Below are 22,302 nucleotides of genomic sequence, written 5' to 3'. Positions count from 1 at the left end.
GAATTAGGCTACTTTCACACCAGCGTCGGAATTCGGCCCGTCGCATTGCGTCGGGCCGAGATTCCGACGCTAGCGTTGTTAGCGCCACACAACGGGTGAAGCGGATGCATTCTCCGGCGTATCCGCTGCCCCATTGTGAGGTGCGGGGAGGTGGGGGCGGAGTTCCGGCCGCGCATGTGCGGTCAGAAAAAGCGGTCTGTCTGGGGCAAAAAACTTTACATTTAACGTTTTTTGCTCCTGGCGGTCCGCTACAACACGGCGTAACCGTCGCACAACGGTTGCGACGTGTGTCAATACGTCGCAATGCATCGGTAATGTTACGCTATGGGGCAAAAATGCATCCTGCAAACAACTTTGCAGGATGCGTTTTTTCCCCTAAACGACGCATTGTGACGTATTAAAAAAACACCAGTGTGAAAGTACCCTTAGGTGGAGTGATTGAGATAAGGGATTTTGATTGTTTTGTAAAACTCAACTGAAAAGTGAAAGGAAAAAAAAAAATCCCTGAATGAATGATCACATAAGTATCATTACTTATCTAATTGTTGCTGAGGGTCCAGGACGGATGAGTTGTGGTTATTTTTAATGTACATTTAATTTACATCTGAGATTCAGTAAAACCCGTGTTATATATGGTTTGACATTGGATAGGTTTCTATATGTGTTTTGGCCGGACGCGGTCAGAATCAGGTTATTCAAATTGTGCAGTGATCTGCCTGTATAGAGAAACTGTTTTTAATTCCAAGAGGATGAATGTTTTGTAGAGATTAAGCCTGAAAACTGCTGCATTCTGTTTCTGTGTGAAAGACACTAAGCTCTTATCTCTGCTGCATACCTGAGGGGAGGGGTGACTCAAACCGCTGCGCGATTTGCTTATGGTTTTCCCCTCTCTGACCTTATCTCCGCTGAGTGCCAGAGGAAGGGGGGAATGTAGCTGCTCACAAGATTCTTTGAATATTCTGTCCTTTGTGTAGTACGCGCTGGGAGATTTGTGTTTAAAACAATAGTACTGTATGGAAGTTGAAAGTAAAATATGGTGCCTATTTTAGAGGAAATTTGAGAAAGATGGTTTGGTTATCAGTGTGATTGAAAGATTGGTAAAACGATTCACCTGCTTCAAGTTGAGTGATTGTTATACAGCAAATTGAGGATCAACGGAGGAGGTAGCCAACTGCACTGCTGATGTAGTAGGTTAGAGGCCTAACACATCTGGGCCTTCTTGCTACAGTCAGCTGGTTTTTGTTGCGGGTGAGGCAGAAAAAGCCTTCCCGCTCCATGGAGCGGAGCTGGAGGGTTAGAGGCCTAACACATCTGGGCCTTCCTTTTCTAGCCAGCTGATGTAACGGGTCAGAGGTGGTTTAGCCTTCCCGTTACATCCTTTAGGTCTACCGGGTGAGAGGCAGAAAGCCTTCTGTTCTGTCCTCACTAGCTGAGGCAGGCTCATACGTAGCTATACAGTCAGCTAAACCGCTATACCGGGGTCCAATAAGGAGACTGTGGTGGAGTCTGTGCTTTATTAAACGTAGTGGTATATTGATGCGGTGAAACTGTGAACAATGATATACATAGAATCAGTGCATGGCATAGAACAGATACATAATACACATGATATACATTATGCATAACATTTAGAAAGCTAGTGACTAAACTGGGAGTACAACTGGTTAAACTAAGCTAATATAGAGCAGGAATATCTATAGGAAGCATAAAGACATACCGGCAATGCAATCGCAAGGGGGATGAAGTAAAGCGTCTTTCCTTGAAGTCAAACTGAAGAAAGTGAAAGGAAAAATGGAGGGAAATGGAGGCTGAGCTACCATAATGCATTGCAAAGGAGGAGGAGAATCAGACATGGATAATACAAAAACAAGATTGAACTGCCAACATAACTCTGGCCGCTAGAGGGAGCCAAAGCATCACAGATGAATAAAGGCATGAATATGTCAATACTGTATACTGAGGAAACTGCAATTATGCAAGCAAATAATCAGGGTAACAATATTAGATGGCGGAGACAGAACACTCCCCGTCTGGCATCAACGGATGTCACTACTCCTTTCTTCCGAAGGCAACAATAGGACCAGTTCAGATACCGGTCTGGAAAATGTCTTAGGTTCATTCCCTTTGGTCATCCTTAGCTCAACTTTGCGGACGTTGCCGTCCTTGCTCGGGAACGTTGCGGTAACTAGACCAAGTGGCCACTGGTTCCGGTGAATCTGACAGTCTTTCACAAGAACAAGGTCACCTATGTTCAGATTAGGTTTAGTAGATTGCCACTTCGTCCGTGGCTGCAGGGTAGACAAATATTGTTTGCGCCACCTGTCCCAGAAAGTATTTGCAAGACTTTGTACCTGTCTCCATTGGCGCTTGTAGAGGTCCTTCGCGTCGAATCCTCCTGGAGGGGCACTGGACAGTCCTGTTTTCTGGGTAAGTAAAGTAGCTGGAGTCAATAACAAAGGCTCCTTAGGGTCGTTAGGAACTGGAACCAGGGGTCTTGCGTTAATTATAGCTGCAGCTTTAGCCATGAAGGTGATTAGGCTTTCGTGGGTAAGCCTCGCTGCTCCTTTACATTTTTCCATGTCACGAGTTCTGGTGGTCCTGAATGAGCGAGCTATATGAGTCAGGCAGGTAATGGCTTGAGTAAGTGACTTCCAACTTGAGAATCTGTCGAACCTGCAAGATCCAAGCTGGATAACAGAGGTCACTGTATGAAGGGTAGGCACCTGAGGGCGGATTTCAGCATCTGAGTCCTCTCCTACTAGTTCAAAGGTGTCTGGAAAACATTCCTCAATGTACAATAGTTTTAGTCCCGAGAGCCACGTTGTGCTTCCTAGTCGACTTGCGTCAACTGCTCTAGTTGCATGATCTGCGGGATTCTGGTCTGTGGGTATGTAATGCCATTGCTGTGGGTGAACTGATCTCCTGATTCGTAGCACTCTGTTATTGACATAAACGTAGAATCGCCTGGTTTCGTTGTGGATATATCCCAGGACTACTTTGCTGTCTGAGTAGAACTTGGCCTGCGTCAGGTCGATATCCATTTCGGATGCGATGAACTCCGCTAACTCAACAGCTAAGACTACGGCACAAAGCTCTAACCTGGGTATAGTGTGCTCTGGTTGTGGTGCGAGTTTGGCCTTTCCCATGACGAAACCAATGTGGCACTGACATTTGGAGTCTACAGTTTTGAGGTAGGCAACAGCGGCAATTGCTTTGACAGAAGCATCTGCAAATACGTACAGTCTTTGGCTCTGTATCTCAGTAGATGGCACAGGGGTGTATGGTCTTGGCATATGCAAGTTGGAGAGTGCCGCTAACGAGTTCTTCCACTCTTCCCACTGGATCCTCTTATCAGGTGGCAGAGGTGCATCCCAGTCAGATGTTTCCCTAGTTAAGTCTCTTAGTAGGGCCTTGCCTTGTATAGTAACAGGAGCTGCGAAACCCAAGGGGTTGTACAGACTGTTGATGGTAGACAGGACGCCTCTACGTGTGAAAGGCCTTTCTTTCTGGCTGACCTGAAAGGGGAAAGTGTCTGATTGTAGATTCCAGAGAAGCACGAGGCTGCGTTGCATTGGTGCGGGGTCTGACCCCAGGTCCAGGTCTCTGAGACCATTACATAGGTCTTGAGAAGGGAACGCTTCCATGAGTTCTTGGCTGTTTGAGGCTATTTTATGAAGCCTAAGGTTCGAGTAGGCAAGCATGTCCTGAGCTCTCCTGAGAAGACTGATGGCAGTCTCATTTGAAGGCATGGCTTTTAGACAGTCGTCGACATAAAAGTCCTTTTCTATGAATTGTCTGACATTATTATTATTATTATTATTTATTATTATAGCGCCATTTATTCCATGGCGCTTTACATGTGAGGAGGGGTATACATAATAAAACAAGTACAATAATCTTGAAAAATACAAGTCACAACTGGTACAGGAGGAGAGAGGACCCTGCCCGCGAGGGCTCACAATCTACAAGGGATGGGTGAGGATACAGTAGGTGAGGGTAGAGCTGGCCGTGCAGTGGTTTGGTCAATCGGTGGTTACTGCAGGTTGTAGGCTTGTCGGAAGAGGTGGGTCTTCAGGTTCTTTTTGAAGGTTTCGATGGTAGGCGAGAGTCTGATATGTTGTGGTAGAGCATTCCAGAGTAAGGGGGATGCACGAAAGAAATCTTGTATGCGATTGTGGGAAGAGGAGATAATAGGGGAGTAGAGAAGGAGATCTTGTGAGGATCGGAGGTTGCGTGCAGGAAAGTACCGGGAGACGAGGTCACAGATGTATGGAGGAGACAGGTTGTGGATGGCTTTATATGTCATGGTTAGGCTTTTGTACTGGAGTCTCTGGGTGATGGGGAGCCAGTGCAGGGATTGACAGAGGGGAGAGGCCGGGGAATAGCGGGGGGACAGGTGGATTAGTCGGGCAGCAGAGTTTAGAATAGATTGGAGGGGTGCAAGAGTGTTAGAGGGGAGGCCACAGAGCAGGAGGTTACAGTAGTCAAGGCGGGAGATGATGAGGGCATGGACTAGGGTTTTTGCAGATTCTTGGTTTAGGAATGTGCGGATCCGTGAAATATTTTTGAGTTGGAGGCGGCAGGAAGTGGAAAGGGTTTGGATATGTGGTTTAAAGGAGAGATCAGTGTCAAGGATTACCCCAAGACAGCGGGCTTGTGGGACTGGGGAGAGTGGGCAGCCGTTTACTGTAATGGATAGGTTCGTTGGGGAGATCGCGTGAGATGGGGGAAAGATGATGAATTCTGTTTTGTCCATGTTAAGTTTTAGAAATCTAGTGGAGAAGAAGGATGAAATAGCAGACAGACATTGAGGGATTCTGGTTAGTAGGGAGGTGATATCTGGTCCAGAGATGTAGATCTGTGTGTCGTCAGCATAGAGATGATACTGAAAGCCGTGAGATTCTATTAGCTGTCCCAGGCCAAAGGTGTAGATGGAGAAGAGCAGGGGTCCTAGAACTGAACCTTGCGGGACTCCGACAGATAGGGGGCGAGGTGAGGAGGTGGTGTGTGAGTGGGAGACGCTGAATGTACGGTCAGTTAGGTATGATGAGATCCAGGATAGGGCCAATTCTGTGATGCCAAGGGATGAGAGGGTCTGCAGCAGCAGGGAATGGTCCACTGTGTCTAAGGCAGAGGACCGGTCCAGGAGGAGGAGGACAGAGTAGTGTCGCTTGCTCTTGGCGGTTAATAGGTCATTGGTGACCTTAGTTAGGGCAGTTTCAGTGGAGTGGTGTGACCGGAAGCCTGATTGAAAGCGGTCGAAGAAGGAGCAGGAAGATAGATGGGAGGACAGTTCAATATGGACATGTTGTTCCAGTAGTTTTGAGGCAAAGGGGAGAAGTGATATAGGGCGATAGCTAGATACAGAGGATGGGTCAAGAGAGGGCTTTTTGAGGATAGGTGTGATTGTGGCATGTTTAAAGCTTGAGGGGAAAATGCCAGTTGTTAGTGATAGGTTGAATAGATGGGTTAGGGTTGGGATGAAGACTGTGGTGAGGTTTGGGATGAAGTGGGATGGGAGTGGGTCAAGTGCACAGGTGGTGAGATGCGATCTTGAGAGTAGAGTGGAGAGTCCGTCTTCTGTAATGGTGGAGAAGTTGGTTTTGGAGGTGGAGGGCTGGGTAGTTGGGAGGAAGGGTTCTGGGGGTTGTTTACTAAAATTGTCTCTGATGTTCTCAATTTTCTGCTTGAAAAATGAGGCGAAGTCTTCAGCTGAGATGAGTGGGGAGGGAGGAGGTGCTGGGGGACGGAGGAGAGAGTTGAAGGTGTTGAATAACTGTTTGGGGTTGTGAGACAGGGAGGATATGAGAGATGAGAAGTAGGTTTGTTTTGCTGTTTGACATCTGCTCCGTATTCTGGTTCTCCTTCTTGAGCTGACCTTTTGAGTCCGTAAATGGCGACTGCAGGTGAAGGACTGCTGCCAAAGATGTGCACTCTCATGCGATACTCTGTGACTTCTTTAGTAGGATCATTGTCTCTGTACCAGAAGAATCTTAGGAAGTTCCTGTCTCTCTCACAAGGAAACAATGGAACATTTGCTGGATGTCAGCGATGAAGGCAATGGAATCCTTACGGAAGCGCATAAGTACACCCAGTAGTTTGTTATTGAGGTAAAAAATCTTTGACATGAAGGAGAAAAAGTGATCTTTCATCTCTGGTTTCTTTTGCAGATTACGAATGAGAGAGGAGAAACGTTGTAATGCCTGATTTCTGTTGTTCGGTAGACGTGGTCTGTGGGTTTTGAAGGGAAGAGGTGCGACCCAGCTGTTGGTCTCATCTTTAACGAGTCCCTTGTCCATTACCTCCAAGAACAACTTGTCCTCTACCGACATTGCCACTTGGTTGTCCTGCTTAGTTCTCTGGAAGACTGTGCACCCTAACTGATCCTCATAGCTTCCCGACACTATACTGCTGTCGTGAGTAAAGTCTATTAGATGGTTGGGCAGTTGGATGCTGTGTGGCAGTTCCCTGACATGGAACTCATTGTTACAAGGTTGAAACAGAGATGGACGTCCTTTCTCCAATGTATTTGTCAGCATGCTTGTCACAGAAGATGGGGCGTGCATGCGTCCCAAGCATACGTTGCCAATTATGACCCATCCTAGGTCTAGCCTTTGGGCATAGGGAGCATTGTGAAGTCCATTGATATGACGTCTCACTTTATGAACCTGTAGGATATCTCTCCCCAACAGCAGAATTATCTGGGCCTGATGGTCGAGTTCCGGTATGAGGTGTGCTATTTGTTTTAAGTGAGCGTGATGGATTGCTACATCTGGCGTAGGGATTTCAGATCTGTTGTCTGGGATCTGGTTACATTCGATGATCGTAGGTAGTGGTAGGCAGAATTGTCCGTCTAAAGACTCGATCTGGTAGTCAGTAGCTTTCCTGCCTGCTGTTGTCACAGTACCTGCACACGTCTTTAAGGAGTAGGGAGTGCTTGGCCCTTTGATGTTGAATAGGTCAAAGAACGTTGATCTAGCCAAGGATCGATTACTTTGGTCATCTAAGATAGCATACAGTCTTACAGCTTGGTCTCTATGGCCCTTCGGGTATACTTTGACGAGGCATATTTTTGAACAGGACCTACTGTCTATTGTCCCTTTGCAGACCTCGGTGCATTGTGAAGTGATCTCTGGCGTAGCTGTATCAGTGTTGCTTTCCTCCCCGCCATGCTCACTGTCAGCTGGCGTGTTTTGTGTACTCCATGGAGCTGGGCCAGGGTGTAGAGCGGTGTTATGATCTGTGGTGCCACATTCTGTGCATTTTACACTGACCTTGCAATCCTTGGCGAGATGAGCTGTGGACGAGCAGCACTTGTAGCAGATACCGTTTTTTTTCAGGAAGCTTCTGCGATCTGGCATAGATTTTCCTCTGAAGGCTCTGCATTTCAGGAGAGGATGAGGCTTCTGATGAAGTGGGCACTGCTTGTCAGGGTCCTGCACCTTTGTCTCTGATTGGGAGCAGCCAGCAGACCTGTAATTAGAACCTGGAGAAGAAACATAAGTCTTGTGTACTTCCACAGATGTTCTGCGTGGATTTGCAGGTGGTGACGGTGTGGCATATGGTATTGCAAAGTCAAAGCTGGGATCGTTTCTAATTCTTGCTTGTTGGTGTATGAAGTCAACAAAAACGGAGAAGGGAGGGAATGGAACGCTGTGTTTGTATTTGTACGTGGAACCATGTGTGAGCCACCTCTCCTGTAGATTGTAGGGCAACTTCTGGACTATAGGGTTAACACCTCTGGCTGTGTCGAGAAATGCAAGTCCCTGTAGGTCGTCCTCGTATTTGGCAACTTGGACTTCCTTTAGCAAGTCGCTTAGCTCTCTAAGTTTCTGGAGACCTTTGTTAGATATTTTAGGAAAGTCATCGATTCTTTTGAACAAGGCTCTTTCTATTACTTCTGCTGAGCCGTAACACTCATCCAGCCTTTTCCAGATCTCTTTGAGGCCAGTCTCAGGGCGGTTTATATTAATGTCTCTGATCCTTACTGCGTGTTTGACTGACTCTTCTCCAAGGTATTTGACTAACAGGTCTATCTCTTCCCTGTGTTGTAGCCCCAAGTCTCTAATGACATTTTGGAAGGAAGCTTTCCAAGCTCTGTAACCTTCAGCTCGGTCAGTGAATTTCATGAGTCCCTTGGCAACCAGTTCACGTCGTGTGAAGAACTTGGCAAATTCTGTCGTGAACCGGTTGTCAGCAGAGTATACTGCTGATGGGTCGCCCTGATAGTGATGTGAGGTGCGTTCGTACCTGTTAGTGTCCTCATGGTGGCGCCAGCCGGTGTCGTATTGCTTCGGACTGATGTACGGTGCGTCAGCAGGGTGATGCACGTTGGTTACCTGATGAGGGGCAAGGTAGTCATTAGCAGAGTTGTTTTGCCTCACATTTTCGAGTTTGTTTCTGTCCTGAGTCTCGTGACGACTCTCGCTCACTTCGCTGGAGGTGTCGTATTCTGGTTTTGGTACTGGTTCAGGGTTATAGTTTGGATCAGGAAGGTCATTAACATACTGAGATGTGCGTTGCGGTGAGTCTTGCAGTGGAAACTCCAGACTCGACGTACTGCTTTGGCTATGCAGCTTGGGATTTTGCGCGGCTTCTAGCGATTCTGCTTCGGCGAGGGCTGCGGCAGCTTCCCTTTTTGCTGCTAGGCTTTCTAAGGCGGCATCCACACGTGCCTTCTCTAACTGCGTTCTTCTCTCTTGGCCGGCTCACTCTAAGCGTGACCTTCTCTCTTGCTCGTCTCTCTCTAAGCGCGACCTTCTCTCTTGCTCGTCTCTCTCTAAGAGTGACCTTCTCTCTTGCTCGTCTCTCTCTAAGAGTGACCTTCTCTCTTCGTCATCTAGGCGTGCTTTTTCTAATTTAAGTTGCATCTCTTGGTCAGCAAAGCTCGCTCGTATTTTGGCGGCTTCAGCATTTGCGCGGGCAATGGCGACCGCGCTGCTGATGGATGTGGTCTTTGAGGAGACGGAAGTAACAGATCTTGTCCTATGTGATTTGTGAGACATGGTGTCTTGGGAGAGTGCTTGGCTGTGCAGAGATTGCTGCAGCTGTATTCAGTCTCTGTGTAGCCGGTGACTTGAATCCCACTAGTTGGATGGCTGCCGTTTCACTGATGAATCCCACTAGTTGGATGATTGCCGTTTCACTGTTCTGTCCTCACTAGCTGAGGCAGGCTCATACGTAGCTATACAGTCAGCTAAACCGCTATACCGGGGTCCAATAAGGAGACTGTGGTTGAGTCTGTGCTTTATTAAACGTAGTGGTATATTGATGCGGTGAAACTGTGAACAATGATATACATAGAATCAGTGCATGGCATAGAACAGATACATAATACACATGATATACATTATGCATAACATTTAGAAAGATAGTGACTAAACTGGGAGTACAACTGGTTAAACTAAGCTAATATAGAGCAGGAATATCTATAGGAAGCATAAAGACATACCGGCAATGCAATCGCAAGGGGGATGAAGTAAAGCGTCTTTCCTTGAAGTCAAACTGAAGAAAGTGAAAGGAAAAATGGAGGGAAATGGAGGCTGAGCTACCATAATGCATTGCAAAGGAGGAGGAGAATCAGACATGGATAATACAAAAACAAGATTGAACTGCCAACATAACTCTGGCCGCTAGAGGGAGCCAAAGCATCACAGATGAATAAAGGCATGAATATGTCAATACTGTATACTGAGGAAACTGCAATTATGCAAGCAAATAATCAGGGCAACAATATTAGATGGCGGAGACAGAACACCTTCCCACTAAATCTTGACACTCGCTCTGACTTATTACGTGTGGCCGCCCGTAGAAGGTAAGGCACACTAAAAAGGGCATTTGCAGAATAAAGGTGAGCTATCTGAGGAATAAGTTGAAGCCATGGGCAACTTGTTCTGTGTGCAGTCAGGGCCCCAATGGGACCCAGAACCGCTATGCAGATTGTAAAAGACAGAGAAGGAATGGAAGCAGTGAAAAATGTGTTACCAATATTGAAAAATGCAAAAATGCCAGTGTGTGGATGTTTGGATGTACAAAAAGGCACAGACAAGGGAGGAAAATATCAAGTGAATAAATGGTGTCTAACAACGTGCAGCAGTACGGAAGTAAGGTGTATTATGAATGCTTTGATTCTCAAAAGTCCGACTATGACGGACACATTACTGCTACCATCATACCTTTGTATAACCAGAGACCCAGACAAGACAGATGGACTTGTAAACACTGTGGTCAGACAAACCCAGACTGGAGAAATACTTGTATGGCCTGTGCTGCACCCCGACCTTAGTGAATTGCACTGAATCCTGTCCAGACAAGATCACATGTAGTGATATAAGAAGCTGACACAGGAGTAGAGGGACAAGCGACTGAAGCCCCTATGACTAAACAAATAAGACTAGAATCACGGGACAGCCAAGAGGTGATTACAAACTTATTGTTAGTGACAATACCCCTATGACTTTGCTGGGAGCAGAGTTGAGCGCTGTCTAGGCCACTATACAGTACTCTCCTGAGGGTATTACAGTCACAAGTCCCCTTTCATATAAACACTTGGGGCAGAGGGATGCCAGGGTCTTCCACGTGCACATTATACCACAGGCAAATCTTGCCCTATTATAGTTACACTTCATTCCATTCACTTGCCACTTTAGTAGTTTCCCTTACACAAGATGGTATAGTTACAGTGTATTTCTAGGATGTCTTCATATGATATATAGTTTTTTTTAGCCATTCATTCTATTGGCTCAAACCATAGTCACTGTTTATTTGTCTTTTCCACTTCTTATACCTGATCGCAAGCAACTGGCATTGATATTTGGTATTTTTCAAATCCCTTCTTTTTGTATTTGAAACTGTTGGTTATGGATTTATATAGGGCTGCTACATTCTTAGAATAAGCTTGTGCTTTGCTGTGCCCATGGCAATGTGCTCCCCTATTTTAAGACTCAGCACCTTTCGTAATTATATATTTTAATATATATAATTTCCTTTTGGTAACATATTTTGTGAATCAAACTTAGTTCTTTAAGGGGTACTCTACCCTATCTAATATGGATATAAATAATATTTGGACATTAATGTGTCTGCTGTGTGATTCCTATAAGTGTGAAGATTAATTTTAGAATTAAAACCAGAAGGATGTATACAGACTGTGCCCTGCTATCTGCCACCATCGCACTCTAACCAGCATGTCTATTCTTCCTACAGGTATGTTCATCCACCCAGCTCTCCTGCTGTCTGTCTATGAAGTGCACATAGTACATCACCCAGCTGTGCACACAGACTTCCCTCTGCTCCTAGCTTTCACATGGTATGCCTTTCAGCTAACCCCAGCTTACCCTGTGTTATTTATGACTGTTTACTCAATGCTTGATTGTATGCATCTGGTCCACCCTTCTCTGACCAAGATGAGCAGAGACCACTCCTCTCTGCTTCACACCTGAATGCACTTAGTTGTGCATATATTGCATAGTACAAGCCTGCAATGACTTTAGTCTGCTGTGTGATTCCTATAAGTGTCCTAGAAGTGTGAAGATTAATTTTAGAATTAAAACCAGAATTGAAACAGAAAGGAACTGAAGGTAACTGGCCAGTCACTGTAAACAATGTTTCTGTTGGTTTTCACTTTCACCCCTATAATTCTTCACTTTCTGCAAACTCCCCTAATCCCTACTCCTAGTAAACAACTGTTCATCTCTTCTTCAATCCTCCCCACCCACCTCACCTCCTCCTCACAATGCCATGCTCTTCCAGAGGTTTCTGTAGGATTAGTGGGCAGTTTCTCTCCTATATTATCACAGACGCTCGCTTTACTTACGCAGTTCTCAAAACTGAATTGGACTCCGCAGAGGTCCCAGCCTCTTCTTCACGGCAAAAATGTTACAACATGAACAGAGTTGAGAAAAAGACCTTAATCCTATTGTTCTAGGATTAATGAGGAGGAAGGGCAAGCAGACAAGAAAATGAAAGTGAAACTTTGAGCACAATACTGCAGCATAGCCACAGACAGACAAGTCTGGATCTGTTTGTGTGTACGATCTGAGGTTTATTACATTCTTTCCTTATAATGGCAGCAGGCCGTAAAAGAGACCCAGTTTGGGAATATTTTAATGAATCTCCTTCGCCTATCGGTAAGGCAGGCATGCGTGCAAAATGCAAACGATGCAACAAAGAGATGCAAGGCCTGGTGGCGCGAATGAGGCAACATCATGAGAAGTGCGGTGATGAAGAGGAGTCCTCCTCCTCACACTTAGATTCACATTCTTCTTTTGCTGTGCAGATCTATTCCACTCCAAACAATCAAACATATAGTCTAACTTCTTGGACTTGGCACTGAAGGGGTTGATTCTGTATTCATAGGTTTGTAGAACAATAGGATTAAGGTCTTTTTCTCAACTCTGTTCATGTTGTAACATTTTTGCCGTGAAGAAGAGGCTGGGACCCCTGCGGAGTCAAATTCAGTTAGGTAGAAACTTTGATTTAAATCACTGATTTAAATCAAGCCTTACTGACTAGTGATTTAAATCGTGATTTAAATCAGTTAGATTTAAATCAAATCCACCCTGATGCTTAGTGTAGCACCCTGTCTTATCATATATTCTTACTATCAGTATAGTGATGCACCCGCCACCACTTTTGTTAGCAGATTGTCTGTGTAAACTCCAGTGCCTACCTGTGAGCGTCAATCCTCTACAATTGGTGCTTGAATCGGGCATAAAATCCCAAAGCACACAGGTGATTGCAAAAGCAGGTCTGACAGTGCAAACACTCCCGGAAAGCATGTAGGAGCTGATTGAAAGGAACCTGTCACCGGGTTTGTCCCATATGTGGTAAGGCCAGTATATTTCAGCCCTAATATACAGTATTTTATGTAGCACACGGAACGGATAAAGCAGCACATCCAGATGTAAGTGAAATAAAAGAAAACAAGACTATTTTATGTACATATATCTGCAATGCTGCACCAGCTGGAGATATGGTACCCAACGGTTGAGCCTTCTGTAACGTTACGCCTCAGAGTGCTAAGCTCCTCCACCTTTCACTTGAACCAATTCAGCATTCTAATTTGCTGTATATATGCCCCTAATCCGGAAAGCAAAACATGAAAAAGACCTTTTATAAGAATCACCTACAGGGCGTTGGGCCCGATGGGCATCATTGTCTTGGTCTTCAATATGAAAGGGATTGGAAATCCAGCGAGGCACATGTGGTAAAATTCAGAAAAAACTTCATTATGAAAAATGAATAAAATGCAAAAACAGATGTAACTACCAGTGGCACGCTGACCAACGCATTTTGGCTAAGGTGACTTATTCATGGTGAAATCATGAATAAGGCTCCTTAGCCAAAACTAAGGGTGCGCTGTACTTGAATCGGCAGCCATTAAGGCTATGTTCACACGTTCCTGATTTCCCTCCTTTTTTTTCAGGACTAAAAACCGCAGCTCTTGGCAGAAAACGCAGGTCCTTTTTTTGGTGCTTTTTTGGTGCTTTTTTTGATGCGTTTTTTGATGCGTTTTTTATGCAGTTTTCTATGCAGAGTCTGTGTTCTAGGAAGTTTTTTAGGGTTAAAATGGCTGAAAATACCCTAACCCTACCCCTATTCTAACCTTAGTGGGGAAAAAAAAAAAAAATTCTTAATTTTTTTATTGTCCCTACCTATGGGGGTGACAAGGGGGGGGGGTCATTTACTATTTTTTTTATTTTGATCACTGAGATATAACCTATCTCAGTTATCAAAATGCACTTTGTAACGAATCTGCCGGCCGGCAGATTCGGCGGGCGCACTGCGCATGCACCCGCCATTTTGCAAGATGGCGGAGCCCAGGGAGAAGACGGCCGGACGGACACCGGGAGGCTGGGTAAGTATAAGGGGGGGAAATGAGGGGGGGGGCGTCGGAGCATGGGGGGGTGCGATTGGGGCACGGGGGGGGGCAGCCACACTGCAGCGGTTCTGCACCACAAACCGCAGAAAACCCGCAGATATTTTTTTCATCTGCGGGTTTTACTGCAGGTTTGACCTCACAATGGAGGTCTATGGGTGCAGAACCGCTGCAGTTCCGCAAAAAGAAGTGACATGGTACTTCTTTTTTACCGCGGCTATTCAGTGCGGCTTTTTTCGCGATTTTCCGCAATGTGGGCACAGCAGTTCCTGTTTTCCATAGGGTACATTGTAATGTACCCTGCATGGAAAACAGCTGCGGACCTGCAGCGGGAAAATCGCGGCGATTCCGCATGAAAAAAAGGATGGTGTGAACATGGCCTAAAAGGTACATTCTCCCTCTATTGCACTCCTGGTTGCTCTTCATTGTGTGCGTTTAAACATTTATTTCACTTTTTTGTCCCTTATTTTTCCCCACTATGAAATTGTCATTTTTTGCACTAATTAGATTTATATTTAATCACTCATTACTTTTGATTGTCATATGGTCACCTTTTTGCACTACGTTACACATATTTGAAAAAATAAACTCGAGTCCGTGCTAAATATAAAAAAATCTGCATAATTTTATTTAATTTCAAACATATAATCACTCAAAATTTAATTCAATAAAAAAAAAATCTTAAAAGCAGACAATTTTAAAGCATAGAAACCATAGGTTAGTGACAAAAAGTCCAAGACAAGCAGAAGCGCCAGGCACAAAGGTAAAGGCACAGTGTAAATTGAATAGATGCAACTTCTGCTTTGGGGCAGTTTTAGATAAAAAAGAAGACCTCTATTGCATACTGTGGAATGGTCAGCAGTTCCCTAGGTTAGGGGAATCTGGGTATATAAAGTGCAAGTGGACGGATGCCCAAAATGGTGCTAGTGATCCCCAACACACTCTCTTAATCTCCCAATCCCCAGCCAAGAACCCCAGGATGCCATACACACCATATCTCTCTTAGTGAGAAGCAGCAGATACAAAAGTATAAACGCTATTACCCGTCATGATGTATAGCGTGTCCCGGCACTCGGGTCCCCGACGTACGTTTCGGTAGTCTATTCTTCCTCAGGGAGCGTGACACATATTTGGTATATATAGATATTGTTTTTAACAATCCCCCCTCTTTTTAACATGTTGCACACATGAAGGGCACCTTTCTGAGCAATTAATGGGCATAATGTACATATGAGTATGCGCATTATAGTTATTGGATACACACATTTATATGTACTTTATTTTTGATGTGCATACATGTTTTTAGATTATATAATATATATGTACTTCTTTTGGCCCGCTGTCGCTCTATTTTTTCAAAGTACAGGCATATTTAAATAGTGCTACCGCTTGCCATTTAATATTTTAATAAATGCAATTTAATTGAATTCATTGAATTGTACTTGTATTTTCTTGAGATGCCAAGTTGGGTTAAGCTGTTTTAATATACCCAAATGCTCTGCCATTCTTTAATCTAGCAACTATATTCCTTCCTTACTGATATATAATTTTTATTATTATTATGAATAAATTTTAAACCATTTAGCTTGTATATATGTTTGCCATGTTTCCCTTTATTTGCATAATAATAATAATAATAATAAGTTGCTTATTCTGAAATTTCTAAATACAACACAACATAACATGCCACAGTTACTGTATGAGGCTTGCTATACTAAGAGTACGAGGCCACGTTCAGGATTGCATTGGGATTTGACGCAGGTAAAATCTGAACCAAATCTGCACTTGAGGTCACTGGCAGATCACCTGCGTTTTTTGATGCGTTTTTGATGCATTTTTTTCATGCGGAGTTGTGTGTTTTTGTAAGCTCAATAAAGATGTACCAAAAAAAAGAATAGTGATGTCATTTCTTGTCCAACCTCTTCATTTACATACTCCATTGAAGAATATATACACACACAGCTAGATAGATAGATACGATACATATCTATCGTATCTGTCTATCTATCGTATCTATCTATCTATGGATCCATCTATCGTATTTATCTATGGTACCTATCGATATATCTATCTATTATCTACCATTATATCCATCTATAAATATATCTATTATCCAGAAAAATGAAGGCAGCGCTCCAATCGAAAAAATAAATGTGGTTTATTGGCCCATGTGCGACATTTTAGTCCAGGAAGTGGACCTTCCACATTCTGGACTGAAATGTCGCACATGGGCCAATAAACCACATTTATTTTTTCTATTGGAACGCTGCCTTCATTTTTCTGGATAATAGCATGAGGTTTGGTATATACCTGGAAGGATTTTTTGCACCCTTTGTTTTCTTTTGGTGCTGCTTTTTGTTTTCTTTTTCTATAAATATATCGATAGATAGATATATCGATAGATATATTGATAGATAATAGATAAATAAATAGAAAGATAGATACGATAGATAGATGGATATGATAGATACGATAGATATCTATCTATCATATCTATTGTATCCATCTATTGTATCTATCATATCTAACTATCTACTGTATCCATCTATCGTATCTATTGTATCCATCGTATCCATCTATCGATACATCTATCTTTAAATATATCTATCTATCTATCGATAGATATATCGATAGCTAGATAAATAATAAACAGATGATTGATAAATACGATAGATAGATAGATAGATAGACAGATCACACAAGCGAGAAACTCTGACAAGTCTCGCATCTTAATACCCGGCACTGCCGCCGGCACTTGGGTGCGGAGCGTGCAGCTGCATGTATTTCTATGCAGCTGCACGCTCCACTCCCGAGTGCCGGCGCCAGTGTCGGGTATGAAGATGCGAGAATCGTCCGAGTTTCTCGCTTGTGTGCTCCCGGCCTTAAATAAAGACACACACACACGAAATCTGCGTTAGGCCGGGGTCACACTCGCGAGAAACTCGCAAGTCTCTCGCTTCAATACCCGACACTGCCACCGTCACTCGGGAACGCAGCGTGCAGCTGCATGTATTTCTATGCAGCTGAACGCTCCAGTCCCGAGTGCCAGCGGCAGTGCCGGGTATTGACGCCGGCCTTAAACGCAATATGTTTAATAAAAATAAAAAAAATTGAAAAAAAAAATGGCGTGGGCTCCGGCGCAATTTTCTGCGCCAGAGAGGGAAAGCCAGCGCCTAGGGGACTGATGTATGTAGCCTGGGAAGGGGTTAATACCCATGGAGCTTCCCAGGCTATGAATATCAGCCCGCAGCTGTCTGCGTAGCCTTTACTGGCTATAAACATAGGGGGACCCCCTCCCCCCAAAAAAAAATGAAATGGGGTCCCCCTATATTTTATAGCCAGAAAGGCTACGCAGACAGCTGCAGGCTGATATTCATAGCCTAGAGAGGGGCCATGGATATTGCCCCCAGCTACAAATACCACCCCGCAGCCGCCCCAGAAATGGCATATCTGTAAGATGCGCCAATTCCGGCATTTAACCCCTCTCTTCCCACTCCCCTGTAGCGGTGGGATATTGGGTAATAAGGGGTTAATGTCACCTTGCTAATATAAGGTGACATTAAGCCCGGTTAATAATGGAAAGGTGTCAATAGGACGCCTATCCATTACTAATCCTATTGTAGTGAAAGTGTAAAAAAAAATAAAGACACTACCAGAAAAAGTATTTTATTATTCTTAATTTCACCATACTTACCATACTTGAGCGCCTGCAAAAAAAAGGAAAAATAATAAACCAACCGTATACTTAATTTCTGCCATAGTCCAATTAATAACGAATGTCCCGCGACGATCTCTCTTATAGAACAGTGACATGGGGTGAGGTCACCGCTCTATAGGCCCTCCAGTGACCACTGACCGGAGACAATGGCTCCTGCAGTGTATCACTGAGGTTACCTTAGTTCAGAGTCTCACTTTATGACAAAGGTGTGTTGGAATTTTCCCACACAGAAGTGCCACAAGTGAGACTAGGGACTATTTTCTCACAGGGGCGGAGGAATACATTGTGGGGAATACATTGTGGAAGCATACCTTCCATCATTGTATTCCTGGAGCCCCCGGAGAGCAGTCACATCAGCTGATGTGGCTGCTCTCCACGGGAGATAGTCATGGGACACTCGTTTTAACTGGATATCCGCGGATCAGGGAGTATATTGTTTATTATTTTATTATTTGTTACAGGTGACAATGGCTTCGGGGATCAAGGTGATGGTGAGTATGTACTCTATGTTTAATGTACTGTATGTCTAAATGTACTGTATGTATTGTATGTACTATATGTATGTTATGAATGTTGCATGTTCTGTATGTATGTACAGTATGTTGCATGTCGCATGTGCACACAGTCTAGACGAATCCGACTCTGCTACATCTGGATGCCTGACATCCAGATGTAGCAGAGCCTGTTGATGATCGCTGGAGATAACGCTCCAGCGATCACCTGCACTCCAGCGTTCTCACAATCAGCTGATCAGCTGTTTGTCAGAACCAGACTAGTGACCAGAGATAACTCCCGGTCACGTGCACGGCAGTTCTCGCGATAAGATAAGTTATCGCGAGAACTACAGTGGACGAGAGACTTCCGGCGGCGGGACAGGTGAGCTGGCAGACATGCATAGTAAGCTGCATTTACGCAGTTTCTACGCATGTGACTAATGATAGTCTATAGTAAATTTACTGCGCGGCGACGTCGCCGCATTGTAAACAGACATGCTGCGTTCTGAAAGGACGCGCCGCATGTCCGTTTATGCGGGTCTGCTGCCTGCGTGTTTTACCGCATAGTGGAGATGGGATTTCATGAAATCCCCTCCACTATGCTGTAACATCTGGACACTGCGTGTTTGACAATGCGGCTCTACGCAGCGTCATACACGCAGCATTTCCTGAACGTGGAAACATACCCTAACAGGCTGGGGCTCATAGTAAGACCCAGGCCGTAAGAATAATAAGCCCCTTACCTACCCAACTCCATCCTCCCTCTTCAAACTGAGTGCATAAAATCTCAGAACACTAAACAGTAACAAGGCCCCCAGCGCCCTATACCCCTTCAAGCACCCCTAAAGTTTCCATCCTACCTTCATCCTCTTACATTTACCCAAATTTAATTAACCTACTAAATTCTAGACACCCGGAGATGAAGTTTGCAGCCACTTAACCCCTTTACCCCCAAGGGTGGTTTGCACTTTAATGACCGGGCCAATTTTTACAATTCTGACCACTGTCCCTTTATAAAATTATAACTCTGGAATGCTTCAATGGATCCTGGTGATTCTGGCATTGTTTTCTTGTGACATATTGTACTTCATGATAGTGGTAAACATTTATTTGATAATACTTGCTTTTATTTATGGAAAAAATGGAAATTTGGCAAACATTTTGAACATTTCGCAATATTCCAACTTTGAATTTTCATGCCCTTAACCCCTTCACGACCTCCGCCGTACCATTACAGCGGAGGTCGGGTCCCCTGCTTTGATGTGGGCTCTGGCGCTGAGCCCACCTCAAAGCCGGGACATGTCAGCTGTTTTGAACAGCTGACATGTGCCCGCAATAGCGGCGGGTGAAATCGCGATTCACCCGCCGCTATTATCCAGTTAAATGCCGCTGACAGCGGCATTTAACCGGCGCTTCTAGCCGCGCGGCCAGAAATGATCGCATCGCCAACCCCCGTCACATGATCGGGGGTCAGCGATGCATCAGGATAGTAACCATAGAGGTCCTTGAGACCTCGGTTACTGATGCCGGCTTGCTGTGAGCGCCACCCTGTTGCAGAAGCTCATAGCAAGCCTGCAATTCAGCTACATAGCAGCGATCTGATGATCACTGCTATGTAGCTGAGCTGATCCACTTGTGCCAGCTTCTAGCCTCCCATGGAGGCTATGGAAGCATGGCAAAAGTTTAAAAAAATGTTTTAAAAAATATGAAAAAAATTAAAAAAAATATAAAAGTTTAAATCGGCGGTGATTCGCCCCATTCAAAATAAAACAAAACAAAAAAAATCAAACCTACACATATTTGGTATCGCCGCGTTCAGAATCGCCCGGTCTATCAATAAAAAAAAGGATTAACCCGATCGTTAAACGGCGCAGCGAGAAAAAAATCTGAAACGCCAGAATTACGGTTTTTTGGTCGCTGCAACATTGCATTAAAATGTAATAACTGGCGATTGAAATGGTATCATTAAAAACGCCAGCTCGGCATGCAAAAAATAAGCCTTCACCTGACACCAGATCATGAAAAATGGAGACACTATGGGTATTGGAAAAATGCGCTTTTTTTCTTCTTTTTTTTTTAGCAAAGTTTGGATTTTTTTTTTTACCACTTAGATAAAATGTAACCTAGACATGATTGGTGTCTATGAACTCGTAATGACCCGGAGAATCAAAATGGAAGGTCAGTTTTAGTATAAACCTAGCAAAAAAGCCAAACAAAAAACAAGTGTGGGATTGCACTTTTTTTGCAATTTCACCGCACTTGGAATTTTTTTCTCCGTTTTCTAGTACATGACATGCTAAAACCAATGAGGTTGTTGAAAAGTGCAACTTGTCCCGCAATAAACAAGCCCTCACATGGTCATATTGATGGAAAAATAAAATAGTTATGGCTCTGGGAAGGAGGGGAGCGAAAAACGAGGAAGCAAAAACGGAAAAGGGCAAGGTCGTGAAGGGGTTAAATCACAGAGATACAGTACAGACCAAAAGTTTGGACATACCTCATTTAAAGATTTTTCTGTATTTTCATGACTATGAAAATTGTACATTCACACAGAAGGCATCAAAACTATGAATTAACACATGTGGAATTATATACTTAACAAAAAAGTGTGAAACAACTGAAATTATGTGTTATATTCTAGGTTCTCTTGGCAGACTCTTGGCATTCTCTTGATGAGCTTCAAGAGGTAGTCACCGGAAATGGTTTTCACTTCACAGGTGTGCCCTGTCACGTTTAATAAGTGGGATTTATTGCATTATATATGGGGTTGGGACCATCAGTTGTGTTGAGCAGAAGTCTGGTGGATACACAGCTGATAGTCCTACTGAATAGACTGTTAGAATTTGTATTATGGCAAGAAAAAAGCATCCAAGTAAAGAAAAACGAGTGGCCATCATTACTTTAAGAAATGAAGGTCAGTGAGTCTGAAAAATTGGGAAAACTTTGAAAGTCTCCCCAAGTGCAATGGCAAAAACCATCAAGAGCTACAAAGAAACTGTTTCACATGAGGACCACCCCAGGAAAGGAAGACCAAGAGTCACCTCTGCTTCTGAGGATAAGTTTATCCGAGTCACCAGCCTCAGAAATCGCAGGTTAACAGTAGCTCAGATTAGAGACACAGAGTTCTAGCAGCAGACACATCTCTACAACAACAGTTAAGATACAAGATACTCAAGAAAAGCAACAGCAACCACACGGTATGAATCTATGTACTGACTTTCTCTTATACTCAAACATTTGCTGTTACAGTAAAGAACTACGGAACAAACTCGGACTAATCGCTAATAAACCTGGAGAAAAGGGGAGAATGTGGAAACCACAAACAAAAATTGTGACTCAAAACGTCCATAATAAATGCAAAATTTGTATTTAGAATATCAAAAAATAGAGGCAAGTAAATGACAGTGACAAAATGCATAGAATGCAGCCACTAAAAACACAAGCAGCTGTGCAAAGTGAAGGGGTGACGCGCCAGCCTGAAGGTATATACGTTTGCCACTCACTTGAGGTAATTATGTACATCTTGGAATTTATTATGTGGTACTTATAATTTGATAGTTATAACGCGGCATCTTCCCTGGCTTATCCCATATAAACAACCATAGTGGTTCTAATTAGTGCAACCGTGTGTTTCTATACTGGAATATATATTGGTGAATAAATAAGATAGATACACAGTATGTGATGGGTCAGTGTAAGACATTTTTGATATTATAAAATAGATAAAGTACCTGGGTATTACTTAGGCTGGGGCGTCCACTTTGCACAGCTGCTGGTGTTTTTAGTGGCTGCATTCTATGCCTTTTGTCATGGTCATTTACTTGTCTCTATTTTCTGATATTCTAAATAAAAATTTTGCATTTATTATGGACGTTTTGAGTCGCAATTTTTGTTTGTGGTTTCAACAACCGTTAAGAGGAGACTTTGTGCAGCAGGCCTTCATGGTAAAATAGCTGCTAGGAAACCACTGCTAAGGACAGGCAACAAGCAGAAGAGAACACAAGGAATGGACATTAGACCAGTGGAAATCTGTGCTTTGGTCTGATGAGTCCAAATTTGAGATCTTTAGTTCCAACCACCATGTCTTTGTGCGATGCAGAAAAGGTGAACGGATGGACTCTACATGCCTGGTTCCCACCGTGAAGCATGGAGGAGGAGGTGTGATGGTGTGGGGGTGCTTTGCTGGTGACACCGTTGGGGATTTATGCAAA

At 43.9% G+C, this 22,302-nt stretch overlaps 1 protein-coding gene across 2 annotated transcripts in view; it reads right to left on the bottom strand.

Annotated features, from left to right (window-relative positions):
• The window catches only part of SLC25A38 (solute carrier family 25 member 38), a 226,136-nt gene that overhangs the window by 103,611 nt on the left and 100,223 nt on the right, over positions 1-22,302 (bottom strand). The gene's annotated exons all lie outside the window — the stretch shown is intronic.

This window comes from Ranitomeya imitator, chromosome 8 (assembly GCF_032444005.1).
Source record: "Ranitomeya imitator isolate aRanImi1 chromosome 8, aRanImi1.pri, whole genome shotgun sequence".
NCBI classification, from domain to species: domain Eukaryota; kingdom Metazoa; phylum Chordata; class Amphibia; order Anura; family Dendrobatidae; genus Ranitomeya; species Ranitomeya imitator.
Note: the sequence above shows the minus strand (reverse complement) of the source record. Positions and strands in the feature narration are given on the sequence as shown.